A 19,548-nucleotide genomic window follows, 5' to 3' on the forward strand; every position below is an offset into this window, starting at 1 on the left:
GTCTTTGTCCCCCAGGCTGGAGTGCAGTGGCATGATCATGGCTCAGTGCAGCATAAATCTCCTGGGCTCAAGTGATCCTCCCACCTAAGCACCCTCACCCTTCCCAAGTAGCTGGGACTACAGGTGCACACCACCATGTCTGGCTAATTTTTGTATTTTTTGTAGAGATGGGTTTCACCATGTTGTCCAGGCTGGTCTCCAACTCCTGGACTCAAGCAGTCCACCTGCCTCAGCCTCCAAAAGTGCTGGGATTAGAGGCATGAGCCACTGTACCAGGCCTATGATTTTAATTTAATAATAATGTGTAGTTTTATTCTATTCGAATCCAACAGTGATGTTTGTAATATTTCTACTGACATTTTCTTATCTGTTTTTTTTAAGACTTTCACATGTGCTTGAGAGAAATGTGTGTCATCTAGATCAGGGTACAAAGTTTAACATATCCTAACATTTACCTTATTGGTTATGAGGTTAAAATTTTCTATAGCCTTTTTTTTTTTTTTTGGTCAACATAATCTGTCTTGTGTCTTAACATTTCAAATTACTAACATGTTTTCTCTGTCTCTATGCCTTATGTGTGGCTTTTGTTTTATAAAGGTAGTTGCTGTGTTCTTTTGTTGCATATTCATAATTATTATGTATTAATTATAAATTGTAGTTTTTAACATTAAAAGGCATCTTTCAATTTTTATGCTTAGTACTTTTTGGATTGAATTATACTTTGTATGATATTAGTTTGCTAACCTTGCTTTCTTATTGTTTTCATTTGCTGAATTTAGTTATGCCTACCTCTTTCTTAGTCTTTTCAAACTATTTTGATGTGTCTCTTGTATACAGAACATAGGAGAGCCTTCATTTATAAAACAAATTGAGAATCTTTTTTTTATCTTAATAGGTAAGTTAAGTCCATCAATATTTTTTGGTAAGACTGCTACTTTTGATCTCAACTATGTAATACAACTTCTTTTAAATATTTTTTAATTTTAAAGTTTTTTAGTGACAGAGTCTTGCCTTGTCACCAAAGCTGGAGTACAGTGGTGTGATCTTAGCTTATGGCAACCTTTAAATCTTGGGCTCAAGCAGTACCCTCATCTCAGCCTCCTGAGAAGCTAGGACTAACAGGCATATGCCATGACACCCAGTTAATTTTTTAAAGTTTTTTTTTTTTTGAGAGATGATGTCTTGCTATGTTGTCCAAGCTGGTCTCAAACTCCTGTGACCTGAAGCAATTCTCCCACCTCGGCCTCCCAAAGTGCTGGGATTACAGGTGTGAGCCACTGTACCCAGCCTATATAACTTTCTACAATTTTTTTCTCTATATGATTTTTTTCACTGTTCCTTTTGTTTTCAGTGTTTAAGAAGGTTTGTATTTTTGTTCCAGTGGTTACTTTCTTATTCATATTGTTTTCAATGCCCTTGTTTTTCTATTTTCAGAAACTAATACTATCATTTGAGTTTTTAATGTTATCTTTTAATCATCATTTTTTCTATACAATAATTAATGAACTTATTCTACTCTTCTCTTTCTAGTCATATTATTTCTACTTTATCAGAACATGGAACACATATCATTGATACATGTCATACAACATTTTATTCTGCACTCTTCCTTCTATCTTTGTTTTAGTCTTAGATCAATAATCAAGTTATTAAATGCTAACCAGCACTCTTTTGCTAAAGTTCCCTAGTTGTTTGGTGGTAGCTGGAGTACATTTTCTAGTAGATTCCTCAAAAAGGGTTCATGGACACAGAATTTCCTGAGCTCTTCTGTGTTTAAAATCGTTTTTCTAGAGCCTTGACCCTTGAAAGACAGTTTGACAGGATGGAAAGTCTTTGGTTCAAACTTTATTTTTTCGTGTTTCCTAAAAATGCTGCTCCAATGTTGGCTTGATTTCTCTTTGGTTTTTGAGAAGTCTCATGACAATCTAGTCATCTTTCCATATAAGTTATTTAATCTTTTTCCCTGAAGGCCCTAAAGATTCTTTGTCTACTAGTCTTACGAGGATATAATATTAAGGTGATCATTAAGGGTTAGTTTTCAATGATACCAGTGAGCACTTTAAATATGTAGATTTAAGTATTTATACCCGGAAAGGTTTTTTCCATAATTATAAATATTAGTTCTATTCTAGTTTCTGTTGTTTTTCTTTGGAACTCCAATTATACACATGTTACTCCTTCTTTGGTTATCTTCCATACCAATTACTATCTCTGATTTTTTTACGTTTTCCTTTATCCCATTTTCATTCCCTTAGTTTTTTTCGTACCTTTTTCCAATGTCTCTTATTATGTTGTTAACTTTTTTCTTTGTAGACAATTATTTTTATTTTTTCTATTCTTCCCCCAAATTTAATTATTATTTCATTTCTTCCAGTTATTCATCCACTATGTTCTGAGTTTCTGAACTTTTGTTTCAAGGTATTCTCTAATATCCCCAAATGCTTGTTTGAGAATAATCAGCCTAGTTTGGAGTGTTGCATGACAGTATCATTCTGTTTTATCAAAGGCTTCTGATGAGAATGAATTTTCATCAATGGAATGTTTGGATTATTTTGACTTTCTTTCTTTTTTGTAGGTTTTTAAAAATAGATTAAATGAAAACTTTGCTTCTCCATTTCTGTGGCCATGACCCACAGTTTTAGATGAGATTTCCAGTTCAAGAGCACCCTCTTCTGGCCGGGCGCGGTGGCTCGCGCCTGTAATCCCAGCACTTTGGGAGGCCGAGGCGGGTGGATCGCGAAGTCAGGAGATAGAGACCATCCTGGCTAACAGCGTGAAACCCCGTCTGTAGTAAAAACACACAAAAAAATTAGCTGGGCCTGGTGGCGGACGTCTGTAGTCCCAGCCACTCGGGAGGCTGAGGCAGGAAAATGGCGTGAACCCCGGAGGCAGAGCTTGCAGTGAGCCGAGATCGCGCCACTGCACTCCAGCCTGGGTGACAGAGCGAGACTCCATTTCAAAAAAAAAAAAAAAAAAAAAAGAGCACCCTCTTCTGTCAGTGTATCGAGAAGTAATTTGCTTACCAGGTTTGTGTGTGTGTGTGTGTGTGTGTGTGTGTGTTTAAGGGAAAGTGGAAGATGGGAGAAGGTTTGTGTGTCCTTTGATATATTGATTTTCTTCTATCTAACTTTCCCCATCTTATTTCTTATTCCTGTCACTAGACACTTCCCAAAGGATGGCTGCCCATTGTGTTAACCCTCATCTTTGCCTAGGTGTTACCTTTCCAAGACTGTTTACTTGTGTCCCACACATACTTTTAATTCCTTTCCCTATAGTCAGTGCTCTGGCATACCACTACACTTTTCCTGTATTTTCATATAGAATTTTTTTTTCTGTTTATGGTTTCTGTTAGATTTTTTTCCCTAGTGCTATCTCCCTATTTCTCTCTGCCATGCAGTTTTTTGTTTTGTTTTGTTTCTGAACTGCCTATGCAGTTCCCAAAGGATTATATCCAGAGCACGGGATATAGCATGCTGGGATTTGGTGTCTATCTTTCCACTGTTAGTTTGAAGTTTGGACAATTTTCTTTTTCTTTTTTTTTTTTTTTTTTTCAGATAGAGTCTTGCTCGTCGCCCAGGCTGGAGTGCAGTGGTGCAATCTCAGCTCACTGCAACCTCTGCCTCCCGGGTTCAAGCAATTCTCCTGCCTCAGCCTCCAGAGTAGCTGGGACTACAGGCATGTGCCATCACGCCCGGCTAATTTTTGTATTTTTAGTAGAGACGGGGTTTCCCCGACTTGGCCAGGCTGGTCTCGAACTCCTGACCTTGTGATCCGCCCGCCTAGGCCTCCCAAAGTGCTGGGATTACAGGAGTGAGCCACCACGCCCGGCCGACAATTTCTTAATTCTAGTTATGCTGACATAATGGGGTTTGTGCAGTTTTGTTCTTCTTCTTCTTCTTTATCATTTCTCCGAGAAGTTGGGAAAGTCAAATTTACGTACTCACCCTCACCTCATCTATCTCTCCATTTTTTGAGATACACAAAAATGAGAAACCTATATGATGAACATGACCACACTCTATGATTAGAGCACCCATAGAAAAGTAAGTATAATAAAATATCCTTTAGGGAGTTGAGCCTCATGGCATCTACCACTATCACATTTTAGCAACTTTCCCATGACTTCCAAGGCATAGGCCTTGGAATGGGCAGAGTGAGGAGTATTAAAAGATAGTGATAAACTAATCTAAAGGGTATCATTTAAGACATTAGATATTTAAAGGTGCTGTCCACCTGTGGCACTGTATCAGTATAATATGGATAATAACAAATATAGAGGAGGAGTATTTAGAGTCTTCAGAATCATCTTTGGTTTCACCACAGACAGGAATACTAAAATTGTCAACATGCTTCACAAACAGTTACCAACTGCCACATTCAAGATGGATGGCTTATTTTACTTTCATGGCAAATTATGCCATTTCATCACATTATGTTACAATAGAATATCCTGAACCACCTCCTCAGTGTGAAAAATTGAACATCTGCTCATATCAGACACTGTTTAATGATGTGTGCCAAACTTAATGTAATTTCCACCTCACACTTCATCACTTATGCTTTAAAGCACCATCTTATATCACCAGCATTCCTTAGTGTTCCAACATTGTTTTCATCAACTGAACACTGAAAAAATTAATTCAGTCATTAAATGTTATCATATGTTCTCCATTCTGTGATATATGTGAAAAAGTAATTAGAAACACTTCATTTCCATTTTTGTGTGAATCAAGATAACAGAATATTGTTTTCATATGATTACAACTACCTTAATCTTTACTTCTTTTTTTCATGGGTCAAATATTACTAAAGAAGGGAAAATGTTTCTTTCTGCAAAATTTTTTTATAATGAGTTAGTGGTGTGCTTTGGAAAATCAAATATCTTGGAGTAGGCAGCAAATAATTTCATTGTCAAATCTTTATGAGAACTTCCAGGGTCTCTGCAAAGAGCAAAAAAAAAATGGGCTTATTTCATTTTTTCTCAAGAATTTCTAAAAAAGCTATTAAAAAGAGCATATTTTACTTCCCATTCATAATACTCATTATGTTTATAATTTCTTGATGATTAGTCTCCCCTCATATTTTTTGGTCCATAAAAACAAAAATTATTTTTAGAAGGTTATATATATTTTTATTGGTATTTTTACTTTTCTGCTTATTGCTCTATATAGATATTTTCCTTTTTTGTGTCTATATTAGTCTTTTTGCTTTAGAAATCTATCCATTTCTTCTAGATTCTCTAGTTTATTAGTAAGATGCTATATTTGCTCTTTATTTAAATTTTTCTAAAATTGGTAACTCCATTCCCTTTATAATTATTGAAAGCTTCTGGCTGTTTGTCATATTTATCAGGTTTGTTCAGAATTTTTCTATTTTCTGGTTAAAGAAAAAGATGTTATATTTTACTTGATAAAGTCTACACTTTATTTTTGACTAATTTATGGTATTATCTTTATATATTTCTTTTCCTTTTAAAATTATTTGTTTTCTATAGAGTTTTTCTAGTTGATCAATAAATGCATTAAAAAGTATAAATTTCCATCAGAGTTCTTCTAATGCTAATTAATAACTTCACATTTTAGATTTTTTCCCCCAACTTTTCTGTGAATATGACATGCATATCTGTACTCTGTAGGTTACAAGTTTGTATATCTAGCTATTAGACTAAATCTGTGGACATTACTATATATTCTAATTCACTTTATCTACTGGAGGTATATATTTCTGAGTGAAATTTTTGGGATTTTCAATGTCTTCCAACTTGGAAGACATTGGATTATGAATTTGTCCATTTCTCCTTTCTTTTTGATTAAATTTGCTCTATACAACATACATTTATGTTACTGGGTTTATAAAGGTTCATCATTCATCTTTTCTTAATAAATTTATCTGATCAGTATGTGTCTTTCAATGCTTCTCACCTTGATTTCTATTTTTGCTTGTTATTTTTCTCTACCTGCTAGGCAGAGAAAGATAAACCTAGATAGAATGCTATGCTGTTTTATAAGATAAACCTAAATAAAATGCTAGGTTATCTCTTTTCATTACTTGATTCCCAAACTTCTAGTTTTCTTTCGTTTAGAAGTTTCCCAAAATAGCCTGGAGTTTGATTTCTTTAACTCAATATCAGAATTTCTATCCAGAATTGGGGAATTTTATCTATTCACATTTATGGGGCAACAAGTATGTTTAAAAATTACGCTAGCTCCCTTTTTTTATTCACTATATTTTCTTGTTTCTTTTCCTGTCTTGTATTCTGTTTGAGTGATCTGATTTGGATTTTTTCCCCATTTCAATAGTCTGAAATCCAAACATCCTATTTGAAAACTAGTATTTGTGCTTATTTTCCTACCACATAGTTAATATCACATTATCTCATTGAAAAAGGAATGAATGTTAGTTCATACCTCTAATTCTACATGAAGTTAATGCAGATTTTTTTCTAATAATAAACATTTAGGTCTAACTGCAATATTATTTTCTTGGATTCGTCCTTTCCCAGTTTCTTGTAATTCATGGCTTTTTCTTTAGGCTTATGTTTACTTTGCTACAATACATACCGTTTGCTTCTTCACTGGGATTTGTAGTTAGTAGAATTTATTTTTAAAAAAATATATCTGAAAAATTTTAATTTTGTCCTCACAGATGTATGAGAGTTTGGCTAATCACAGAAATATGGGTTCAAAACTTTTGTCTTTCTGTATCTAATGTTGCTGGGAGGTTGGATATCAATGCAGTTCTTTTTCCTATATATGTTTGTCTGTTTCTCCCTTTGGAAGTGTCTGTCTATATACTTGGTGCTCTGAAAGCTCTCTCTGGTGTGTCTAGGGGAGGATCCTTTATCTCTTCCATCCGGCAGGCCTCAGTGTACTCATTCAACTGCAAAATTCATATTTCTAAGTTGTGGGAAATTTTCATTTGTTATTTCCTTAAGTATCTTCTCTCTTCCATTTTTTTTCCTTTGGGAGCTCCTATTTGATAGATTTTGAAACTTTGGGGTCTTTTTGTTTCACTTTCTTCCATATTTTTTGCTTCTGTACCTTTTTGTGCTAATTCTGAAAAAATTTTCCTGCTCAATATTTTTGTGGCCTACTGACAGAGTAGGAGCATCGCCACCTTGGACAAACCATTTTAAAGTTCCCCTTGATCAAAAATCACCTAAATCCAACCTAATGGCTAACATCAGCCTGACCATAAACCACAAATGACATCTCCGAACAGAAAAACATTCCAACCCTAAGATAAACCCCTCCTCAACCAGAGACATGCCAGCCCTGAGATAACCTCCCCTCCGGCCAGAGTGATGTCTGCCCCAAGATAACCTCCAGAGACATTCCATCCCCGCAATAAACTCCTCATCTACACAGAAACATTCCAAGCCTGTATTAACCTCCCTTACCTTGAAACCCTTAAATACTCTTAGTCCATAAGAGAGGACACTCCTGACTGAAATCAGCCAGAAGACCCTCTCAGGTTAATTCTCCAAAATAAACCTGTCTTTGACTGTTGAGCCACTTTTTGTGTTTCTTTCCACTTTCTTTAACTCGTATATCTGGTGCCAAAACCCAGGAGGGGTGTTGTGGGTAGGGGCTCTCCGGCAACCCAGGAAGCAGTGGGCAGCAGCAGCTCATCCTGCTGAATACCAAGAGTCTCTGGCCACCCACCCCATCTTGTCTCTCACTTCACTTTTCAAGCAATTTGTGTGAGAGGGACCTTGCAGTTGACATGACTTTAATCTTTAAAACTTACTGGTACAGTAAAATTAGAAATGCCTTAAGAGTTGCCAGCATACATTTTTTTTTTTGCATTTATGGATCAAGCAATTTCATACTTATCTCTGCCAAATACCATAAGGTGTCAAAATTTGGCATAGAGCTTATGAAACTATACTCAACCTAACAGAATAATCTTTGCTTGTGTAATTTTTAAATAAATGAAACATTAATATCTGTTTAATAAAGATAGCTACATCTTGAACTATTTAATGAAATACCATAACTTCTAATCTTGTGGACTTAGGCAGTCTAGTTTGCAGACATGAAGGAAGTTCATTTTGGAAAGGACTGTTATTTTTGATACTAAAGAAAACAGAATTTACATAAAAAAGAATCTTGCATGGTAAATTCTTATCCTAAATTAAATTAACTGGTTGTTTAAAGAGATTAAACTGGTTGTTTAGAACAAGTCAGAAAGTCAAAGCATGTCAGAGATTGTCTGTGTAAGTAATGAAAAATTTTATAAAAGGGAATTTATGCAAGAAATATTGTACAATGTAAAAGTGATTAGGCCTCCTGAATGCTTTATAAAATGCCACTATAACTCTTAGCTGTACAATTTGCTTGCTTTGTAGCTAGGTAAGACCTAGAATACATGGAGTTAAATGCTGGAATAAGTCAGACCTTATCTGCATTTCTGTCTAGGTCCTAGGCTCTACACCTAGTACATAATTAAAATCCCAAACTTACCAACAAAAGTAAAGGTTGCTAAAAGTTAACAGTGTAACATGTATTTAAGACTATTGAAAAAAACAATTTATACATACTTTTGGTAAAGAGATTATAAGGAGGCATGAGAATGTGGATTTTTACCTAGATTGAAAGGTTAAGGAATTCTTTTAAGTTAAATAAAGTAAAAATGAAAGTTTAAGCAAGTTTTAGAAGGTTAATTGTAAAGGAAATTCTGTGTATAAACATATTGGCTAAAGTTGAAGGGGTATCATCTAGTTTTTCTGTAAATTGATCATTAAAATAAAAGCACAACAGGTTTCTCTTAAAGCACTAACCTGTTCTTTAACAAAAATTGTAAAGGATTAAAAGGGTCTATAAAAAATCTTACCTTACAGTCAAACATTAAAATTGGGTAACTTGGTCTACAAGGTTTTATTAAAAATTGAGTTTAACATTAAAGCACACTAATATAAAGGTAAAATTTGGCTTATTTGGTATGAAATCATACAGGAAGTATTGTCAAATATAAAATGGTGTTTGGCTTTCTTTGGGCTATATTTGTATAAATATGTTATTGGTATGTGTTCCAAAGTTATAGGAGACTCCTATAATTCTGATATATCTTGGTGTACATTATCAGTAATAATTATAATTATTATGTTACAATTATTGTGTGTCACAAAGGTAACAGATATCCTTGTCAATTGTGTCTTTAACTATGGCTACCCTAAAACTTTTTGTCATCCATAAACAATTGTCTTCTTTTGGTCCTCTTTAGAAGGTGGTTTTATAATCACCTATAAAGCTCTAGCAGGTGCTCTCGAATGCAGGTTTCTGATAACTTTGGAGATTGTGACATGACAATAGAGGAAAAATGTTCAGGACTCTTGAAGAGCTAAAAATATTCATTAATATCAAGCAGGACAGGAATTAACTGCATGAACTGAATTAATAGGAGACTGGAGTGATCTTTTGAATGTTTTCCTTAAAATATTGCTAATTCTTTGTTTTGCTTTTCAAAGTCAAAGAAACTTTTCTTTTAAGCGATGGACTGCTTTTAGCAATTTAGTATACTCCCATGAACAAAATTTGGAGCATACTTGTTTCTCTCTACCTGATTTTCTCCAGAATTTGAAAACTATCTGTGAGTATTCTTAGATTATGGCAATGTAGTTATTTGCATAAGTACAATTAGAATCTGTTTTCTTTTGTAACAGGACACAATTGGAAAATCTACTTATTTTTACTGAGGCTTTGACTGGAATGGTGTGCTCTCCTTTAAGGAATCAAACATGACTTGTGAAGCCAATAAGGCCCTTGGAAAACTGGCCTCATATTTTGTGTACACAGTCCCTGTACAGGGTTTCTGCTCTGTGGTAGATAAATAATGTCACTTTCTGACAGGCTGGGAACCCCAAGTTATCTTGGAACCTCAAGAGGAGAGGAATTTACCCAACTCATAGGTATTTGATGGTACAAATCCATGGCTGGGCTGGGCTGGGCTTTAAAAAGGTCTTATCTCAGATTCCTTCTCTGGAACAAAGTTCCATCAAAGCCAATTTAAAAGGCCTATGTAACAATTATTCTTGCTGCACTCTATACAAATAATTAAACCAAGTATAATAAAGCAAACCAGTCCTACCATGATTTGTCTTTTAATAATGGTTACTAACAGAACATAATACATTGCCCTTTCCAAACATGTGCCTCTGCCTCTCATTAGGTAAGGAATGTTGTTTCTATCTCAACCACTCGGGCCTAGTAAGAAGCATTGCTAAATAACTTAAAGAAAGAGCTAAAAAGCTAAGGGAATACCAAAACAACCAAATAGATTATTGGTTTGGGAACAAAATCACAGTATGGGTCATCTCATTCCTGGGCCCTCTCCTAATGATATGCCTAGGACTAATGTTCTTACCCTGCCTGATTAACATTTCTCAAAGATTTTTAACTGACAGAATCATGGCCATTTCACAGACAACTACCCAAAAACATCTATAGACAGCATTACCCCTACAGTCAATCCAAGACCAGAAAACTCTCTGTTCCCCCATCAGCAGGAAGTAGCCAGAAAGAACACGTTGCCCCTCATCCTTTTTATAACTATAGGGTCTGGATTAACAGAGTAGAAGCATCACCATCTTGGACAAGCAGCACCATTTTAAAGTTCTGCTTGATCAAAAATCACGTAAATCCAACCCAAAGGACATCAGTCTAATGGCTAATGTTAGCATGACATAAACCACAAACAACATCTCTGACCAGAAACATTCCAACCCTAAGATAAACCCCTCCCTGACCAGAGGCATGCCAGCCCCGAGATAACTTCCCTTCTGGCTGGAGAGATGTCAGCCCCAAGATAACTTCCCCTCCCATCAGAGACATTCCAACCCGGCAATAAACTTCTCCTCCCCACAAAAACATTCCAAGCCTGTAATGAATTCTCTCACTCTAAAACCCTTAGTCTGGAAGAGAGTGTGCTCCTGACCAAAATCAGCCAGAAGCCCCTCTCAGGTTTATTCTCCAAAATTTCCTCTTTAACTATTACAATTTTGACCACAGCCTTTGTCAGTTACTTTGGGAAGGTGTGCAGTGTGTCAGTGGCTAATCTTCTAGATGAAATAGCCCCCTTTTGCCCCACTGGCTAAGGTGATAGGAGGATGTTGGTCTACCTACTGGTACAAAAACCAGTATTCTGATGATTCTCCTGGACCTCCTTCTGTGTCTGATACCCAAAACTGATTTTTAGAGAATCTCCAAATCTGTCTCCACATGTAGCAGCCATCTTCTGTATGTATTTTGAGCTTAGTTTTCCTATTAAATTTCATCTGCCTTTTTTCAAGTATTCTACAAATTCTGTTCCATTAATGATCTTTTTCTTAGTGTTATTATACTTTTATTCATTTTATATATGTGACTTGACTCATAACCTGAGAATTCAACAAAATGAAGAAACCGCCTGCCTAGAAAAGCTTATATGCACTGAGGCTTTAGGGCCCCCTGACTGTTCCCAAACCTCCTGGGGAGAATGAGTCCAAGGTGACGTCACTGATTGACTTGTCTTCTTTCATTCCAGCTTTTTCAAAAAAAATAATTTAAAATGCTCACCTCACCACTTCACCCTGACCTTCTACTCACCTTTTAAGATCCTTCCTAGACTCTCCTTTAGAGACTCATTCCTTACCTGGTTAAACTGCCAAGACCTCTACATGGCTGTTTGATGCTAACATAAAAGTACTTTGCATTTGCTTTGCTTCTACAGCCACAGGACTGTACTGGAAAAGAAGAAAATGTTTGGAAGAAAGAGATCAATAAGACAACAAAGCAGACATGATATGACTGAGAACAGAGAAGCTGGGTGGGAGAGGACCCCCAGGCCAATAGCCTCAGCTGCAAACAATCACAGGCAGTGATGAATGGTGTTACAAAGGGTCATCATTACCCTCAGGGATGGGGACAGCATGAGATGATAATGAATATGTTTGAGGAAGAATAATATAACCTCATCTGGTATGGATGGGTGGCAGCAGCATTTAGGCTGCTGGATAGGAGAATGTGTTGACATTATTTATAGCTACAATGCAGAGCTGTGACAGAGATCCATTGTAAACAATGCCTTCCAAGGCAGCTGCTTTCCATTGAAAACATAACAGAAGAGTTTGTAAAGGGTGGCTTAGGATGGCAGCATTAAAGAGGGCTGTCATCTTCACTAAATCTGGGACTCATTTTCGTTCCTATTTTTATTTCCATTTACATTTTTTTATATCTCAGCAAGCTTTCTAACTTTTTTTAAACCAGCAAGTTTTTTTTTAAGTGTCATTCTATTTAGAGTTCTCATTACTTGAAAATGGGCCAAATTACACATTTTTCCAAATAAAAGGGAATTTTGTATAATTTCTTCCTAACCCCATCCCCACAATGTTTTTCTCCATAAACAGCTTTAATACATAAGTCTTTTCAGGAATTGCCATTCCCAGAGGAGAGGTTTTACTTTATATGAAAATAGGTTAAAAGGTCATTAACGGTAATATAAAAAATGAGATAAGTGAAAAGAAGCTACTAATGTCCTGAGGGTAGAATACATTAATCATCAAACATGACCTAGATAAATCCCAATGTATCTAGGGCCAATCTTTAGTTGTAAAACCACAGGATCTTGACATTAGAGGAAATTCGAGCCCTTGAAATGAATAATATTGAAAAGTTCTGGTAGAGAAAGAAGTTCAGGACTATAATTCTACTTCAAAATGTTTTTTGCATGATTGACTTTAGAAGCCAAAGAAATACACATTTTATAACAAAATACATAAATATCTCTTCTAAAATCTCCCTTTCCTATACATTTTGAACTCCTTTTCTGTCCTGTGTGCTGGGACAAACCAGTCCTGTTGATGGAAGGTCACAGGTCACCACAGGGACTCATTTGTGCTAATTTCATGTCCCAGGAATTCTCAATCTCCCTGAATTCAGTTACAGGCTTTTCTAATTTCTATACCACTCAGCCAGACAATTTGACCTTTGGCAACTATTCCTTGTCTCCCTTTGCTTTTCCTCTGGTCTGGATTTCTAATCCCTTCCCCATCACAAGTCAGTTAATGACATCACCTTGCATCCATTCTCCCCAAGAGGTTTGGGGAGAGTCAGGGGTTCTAAAGCCTTGGTGCATATGGGTTCATCTTGTTGTCCTCCTTGATACAGAACACTGGGTGGGATGATGGCTCCAGGATCACTGCTGTGTGTACAGTTTCATTCTAGTCTTCTACCTGCCCACATTCCAGTTTTCACTCTTATCCAAAACAGCCAAAGTCCTGGATTCCCATTACCTGCCACTTCCCGGTCTTGATGGCATCTTCTATTTCTGAACCAAGTTCAGCCAGAGCTCATTTTTGTTCACCTCACCTCTCAGACCAGATAACTCAGCAGGCAATCCTTAAGCATAGGCTCAAGTTGAAGTCTTAGAATAGCAAAAAGTGCAGCTTCTGAATTGAAGCTTCCACAGTCAATGCTGAGCTCTGACATCTACTGTCTAAATGACTTGCACAGCTACTACTCTTCTCTCAGCCTGTTTATTTGCCAATGAAATAGAGATAATAATGTGGCCTACTTCACAAGGTGAGAAGCATCTTCACAGTGTGAGAAAAATGAGTTAATCCACATGGTATTGTTAGATGATAAATTCTTAATCACTGGTGGGGTATTACTCCTTCTAAATGATTTTCCCTTTTCCTTAATGGTGAAATCAAAGGACAAAGAAAAAGAGAAAAGACATTTATGCCTGCTCAAGAAGGCTTAACAAAAACCAGTGAGGAACTCTTCTTTAACTCCTTACACAGAACTTTCCATAGTAATTTGGCCTCCCTTCTTCTCAGATGACACTGTGCAATGTACAGTCATTTTCTTGCTCAGGGGTCTCTTCACAGGGGCTTTTGGTTTTCCTTGTTGATTTTAGTTTTCCTTCACAGGGGCTTGGTTTTCCTTATTGAGCCATTGGTAATCATGGCCATTAACATTATATGTACACTGGTAAGTACCGGCGAAGCCCCATTGTCTCTTGGGACTCATCTCATAGCAACAGGTCTTAATTTTATTTCCAAGCCATATCCTTAGAACACTCTCCAAAGAGTTTTCAACAGGACAAATGGGTTGATACGGTTTGGGTAATTACCATTATCTCAGAAACTTGTGGAACCACACCAGCTGAAAATGATATGTTATCATTTACCCTCTTGCAGAAAAAATATATTTTTGAGATATCCCAAACTGACTCTCTGAAAGACACAAAATCATTATCCCTGTTTTTGTTTTGTGTGTATCCATGACTAATTATGATAGAAAATGAGAGTTTGAGAGTTTGAGAAAAAAACACAACCATTAAAAATGCCTATGTCAATTTTCCCCTCACAGTAGGACCAGACCAGACTCCACCAGGAATCTAGTTATTTATTTGGCAAGCCAGCTCTTCAGGTTTGGGAGGGGAAGAGTTTCTGCCTGAGACAAAGGAAGAGAACAAGTAGTGTGAGGTATTGCAGAATCAATAAGAAAATGAAAAGATTCCAGTTGAGTGGGATTAAGAGCAAATTCTAAGTCACTGCGGCTGAGGTGGGACTGTGGTTGAGATGTGATACACCATGTGATATGAAATTTAGAGAAGAGAGAATTGGAGCAAGAGTGCAGGGCCAAGTGAGTGAGTCAATTCAGAGTGGCACTAGAGTCTGGTGGTTAAAGCTCACCTTTGGCCCAGGAGATGGGTATATCTGGGTGTTTTCTATACCCCAGGGACAGGCAGACACATTGTGACCCAAAATATCTCATCTGCCTGTGTCACCTTTCACTTCCACTGATTATCCAACCTGAAATTCTCACCAAATGCCATTCTGATTAGAGGATCACCCATTCATTTATCCAACATTCCACCCAATATACGGCAGGACTGATCCAAGAACCAGAGGCACAGAAGTGAATTTCTACCTGCAGGGGCTGTTCTTTGGTACATTTGATTAATAAGAAAACAGATTTCTTATGAGTGATCACTGAACACACTATGAGTCGACAAAGTAGAGCACTGTTAACCCTGCATTGGAGGCTCTGGAGAATTCCTCAGAGGAGGTAGCATTTAGGCTGGTCTGGAAGGAAGATGAGCCTGATACTACAAACATGGGGTAAGTGGTACTCCAAGCAGAGGAGCAATATACAGTAACCAATGTGTAAAACTCAATCGAGTCATGAGACAAAGTGTTCAGAGAATAAAATAGCTCACTGTGACTGGCCCTGGGATATATATTTATGGGTCAGGGCAAAGATAGTGGTGTGAAAGTTAAACATGAAAGGAGGAAGTAGGAATAGACAACCATGAAGAACGCTACCAGTCATGCCAAAGAGTTTGAAGGACTTTTTTCTGGATTTGGTTGGACACATTCCACTGGCAGAAAGGAAAACTAGAGCTATTGCAATAATTACATGTGAAACTAAGTATTGATATCTGACGTAAGGCAAAGGCTGTGGCAGACAAAGAGGTAAGAAAGTATTTGGGATATTTAAACTCAAAATTACTAGGATTTGGTGATCAACTGAAGAGGGGGGCCAGGAGCAAGCAGGAATCTTGATACTTTCATTTGTTTCTAGGTGAGGAAGCTGGATAAAAAAAGGGACCATTTAGCAAGACAGAAGAACATGAGAAGAGAGATTTGGTTGGAAAGGTAACAAGTTCCATTCTGGATATATAGAGTGTGCAAAGCCTATAAGACATCCAGTGTGAAATATTCAGTGTGCATTTCAACACGTGAAGCAGGGGCTCAGGGGAGAGTAAGCAGGTATGCGTTGCTCAGAGCACCAGGAATGGAGCAGGCCATGAGGGAGGACATGGAGACAGAAGGCGGCAGATGAAACTTTTCAGCTTGAAGCACACCAGTACTAAGGGGTGAAAGATAAGCAGTGCTGGTGTGGGGCGTGAAACAGGTGAGGATGGCCAGAGAGCAACAAAGAGAGAAGTGGTAGGCATGTGTCAAAGAAAATAGGACAAGGTTGCAAGGACAGAATGGTGGAAAACAGTGTCTAGCAAAGGCTAAATAAGGACTGGAAAACAATTCCTGGATTTAGAAAACTAGAAAATCATTGGTAACCTTAGTGAGGACAATTCCACAAAGTGGTTTTTATTTCCCTGGCTGTGGTGAGCGTTGGAGGAGCTGGGGAGTACTGATAGTGGAAGACATGCCTGGAAGAAGAGGTGACAGTGCAGGAGATGCCAAGTCCAGCCAGCAAGGGTGATCCACTCTGTGAAATGCTGGGCTGTGGGGAAACAAGAGGAGGATGCTGAAGAGGACAAGACGTTTGAGGAAGGGGTTTTGTTTTAAAGAAGAGACACCCGAGCATATGTACAGCTTGGGAAGCAGAGACATCAAAAGTACAGGAGGGAGTGGCTTGATGCTGCCAGGCTCCCTGGAAGTGGGAGGGGACTACTGGAGTCAAGGTGGAGAATTTTCCTTCTACTTTTGCAGCCCTCCTCTCCTGGAGAGACTAGCGCCAAAGGCATATCACTCTGCAAGCAGGAGCAGCCAGGGAGACTTTCAGAATGCTAAAAGGAGGAGGTCAAGCTTCCGGACCTTCCCACCTCTGCCCTTAAACTTTTAATGTGGTACCCAAGTTATCAGAACACCATGAGAAACAGGGACCCCAGCATCTATGGTTTTTAAATCTCCCCTAAAATTACTTCAGTGTCCAGCTATGCTTGGGAATGACCACTTTCAACTTTTTGCCACTTTCCACACATAGCCATCCTCTCTGACAATTTGGTAAAATGTGCCTTTTATCTTTGAAACAAGTATTTATTATCTCAGGTGGCCTTTAAATACCTCTTCCTGACACCGTTAGTCGGGACGTTTGTTGCCTTGTGATTTAAATTCAAAACCTTCTAATGAAATGGGTTATTTGTTTTCCATAAGGATTTTAAAAGGTAGCTGTCTTTATATTCATATACCTCTATTCTTCAAATTTCCCCCCAAATAATAAATCTAGTAATTTAAGAAAAAAAAAAGTTTGCATCTTAGAAATTCAAGTTTATGATTACCTACAGGGTAAACATTAGTTTCACTGATTCCAAAAAACATACAAAGTATATTATAATTAATGGCATACATGAAATTATAGCTAATGACCACAAAAATTAAGTGCACAGTAGAGACACTTAGAAATCAGAGACATGTTTCTGATTTCCTCCATTGGCAACACGTAAAGCAATATATTATACTTTACTATTTTTCCTATTTGTTTTTATTGTATGAGTTTTTTTCTCTTCTGGTAATCCAGTATGAAGTGGAAAAGTAGAAGTCTCAGTGATTTACTAGTCAAAGGATAAGCAGGGGTCAAAACCAAAAAACCCATAATATGCCTTAATCTCAAGAAAACTCCATGCAAATTCTTCCATCATTTATGGACTTCACATACTTAGTGTTTCCCTATTATGTGCCAGGCAATGGAGTTAAATGGATGATACCAAAAGGCACGTAGATACCCATAAGGTTCCTGGCCCTGGAATTCCTCACCATGACCCACAAAGCTCTGGATGTGGCCGCTTCCTGATCTATCCAATGCTGCTCTTGTTCCTGCTCCGTGCACTCCAACAACACTGGCCTTCTGAAAATTTTGTAGTCATAGAACCATTACTGCCCCTCCCTTTTTAGTTACTATTCTATATGCCTCGAGTACTATACCCACCCTGCAGTTGGCATGGCCCACCCCTTCTCTTGATGGCTCTGCTGGACGGTTCCTCAGCCCCAAACAGCAGGGTCCCTGGTGCTCTCAATCGGGCAGGTCATGAAGCCAGCGTTTCCTCTGCCCAGTGTGTTTGCCCATACCTACTACACAAAGTCATTAACCAGCATTTATGTCACTGTCCTAAGCTTGGCTGAGGGATGAGGGTCGGGTGGCAGGTAAAGTGGGAAATAAAAGTAAAAATTGCTGAAAATGAACATGGAATGAAGAGTGCTCTATGCCCTTTTATGTCTGTGAAGTCCAGCTTGCTGAGAGATCGACTCACCACTAAAGCCTAAAAGCCTCTGGTTACGAGAACGGTCGTAGCTCTTTAAAACCAAATCCATTTCCCCCACTAAGTGCATTAATTGCTCCTAAACTGCACTGTAAGGCTGATGATCTTACCTTACTTTTCTATTCTCTCCCTCATCTAGAAAACAAAGCTATTTTTAAAACCATGAATCTCTGACAAGAACAAAGTCAGCATTTTGGAAAAATAGTGATTTTTTTAAAAAGTACCTTTTGAAAAAATATTAAAATGTACAAATAAAAAACTGTATAGTAATGTTTCTCAAATGAGTACACTTTTGAGATTAAATCTAAGGCTAAAATTGGTTTGGGATGGAGGAGAGCAATAGAACAAACAAATTTAGAAGCATGGGAAAAAGGAGAAGTGAAGCTCAGAGAAAAGTAGATATATGCCAATATGAAGTAGAAAAAAAAAAAAGCTAAATGCAATGCTTTGTAAAAACCTATGCATAAATGTAAAAACCAAGAAGAAACAGAGAGAAGATTATACATCCCTTAAAACTGACCCTAGAAATGAAAAGCAGTAGAAAAAAAATGTTATCAAAAAACTTCCTCACAAAAAGCACATGTACTGATGATACCACAGGTGAGTTCTGTAAAACCTTCAACGAACAAACTCAGTTGTTTAAAATTTTCCAAGAGACAGAGGGAACAAAAACAGCCAGTTTTTAAAAAAGCTTGCATGATAGTGATACAGAAATTTGATAAATATAGCAATAAAACTATAGTCTAATCTGACTTATAAATATTAATGTGAAATTTCTATATAAAAATATAAGCAAATAGAAGCCAGAATCACGGTAAAAGAATGATATATCACATACCACACCAGGATGATTCAACTGTAAGACATTTATTAATGTAATTCACTCTGTCAACAAGTCAAAAGAGAAAAGCACTCCATATGTTCAACTATACAGATGCTGAAATGGCATTTGATTTTAGAAATCTGGAAAGGATAAAGAATTTTAATTTTTAACAAAGTATAAGTATTTGGAATCTCCAGTGCTTGGTAAAATAAATATATTTCAGGTCAAATGTCAGCCACTCTTTTTTTTAACATTTAAGTTCAGGGATACATGTGCAGGTTTGTTACATAGGGAAACTTGAATCATGGGGGTTTGTTGTACAGATTAGTTTATCACCCAGGTATTAAGCCTAGTACCCATTTGCTATTTTTCTTGATCCTCCCCTTCCTCTCACTCTCCACCCTCTGACAGGCCGCAGTGTATGCTGTTCCCCTCTTTGTGTCCATGTGGTATCATAATTTAGCTCCCACTTATAGGAGAGAACATGCGGTATTTGGTTTTCTGTTCCTGCATTAATTTGCTAAGAATAACGCCCTCCAGCTTCATCCACGTCCCTGCAAAGAACATGATCCTATTCTTTCTACAGGTGCATAGAATTCCATGGTGTATATGTAACATATTTTCTTTATCCAGTCTATCATTGATGGGCATTTATGTTGATTCCATGTATTTGCTATTGTGAATGCTGCTGCAGTGAGCATACACATGCATATATCTCGATAACAAAGATTTATATT

The sequence above is a fragment of the Pongo pygmaeus genome, chromosome 4, assembly GCF_028885625.2.
Source record: "Pongo pygmaeus isolate AG05252 chromosome 4, NHGRI_mPonPyg2-v2.0_pri, whole genome shotgun sequence".
Classification (NCBI taxonomy): Eukaryota; Metazoa; Chordata; class Mammalia; order Primates; family Hominidae; genus Pongo; species Pongo pygmaeus.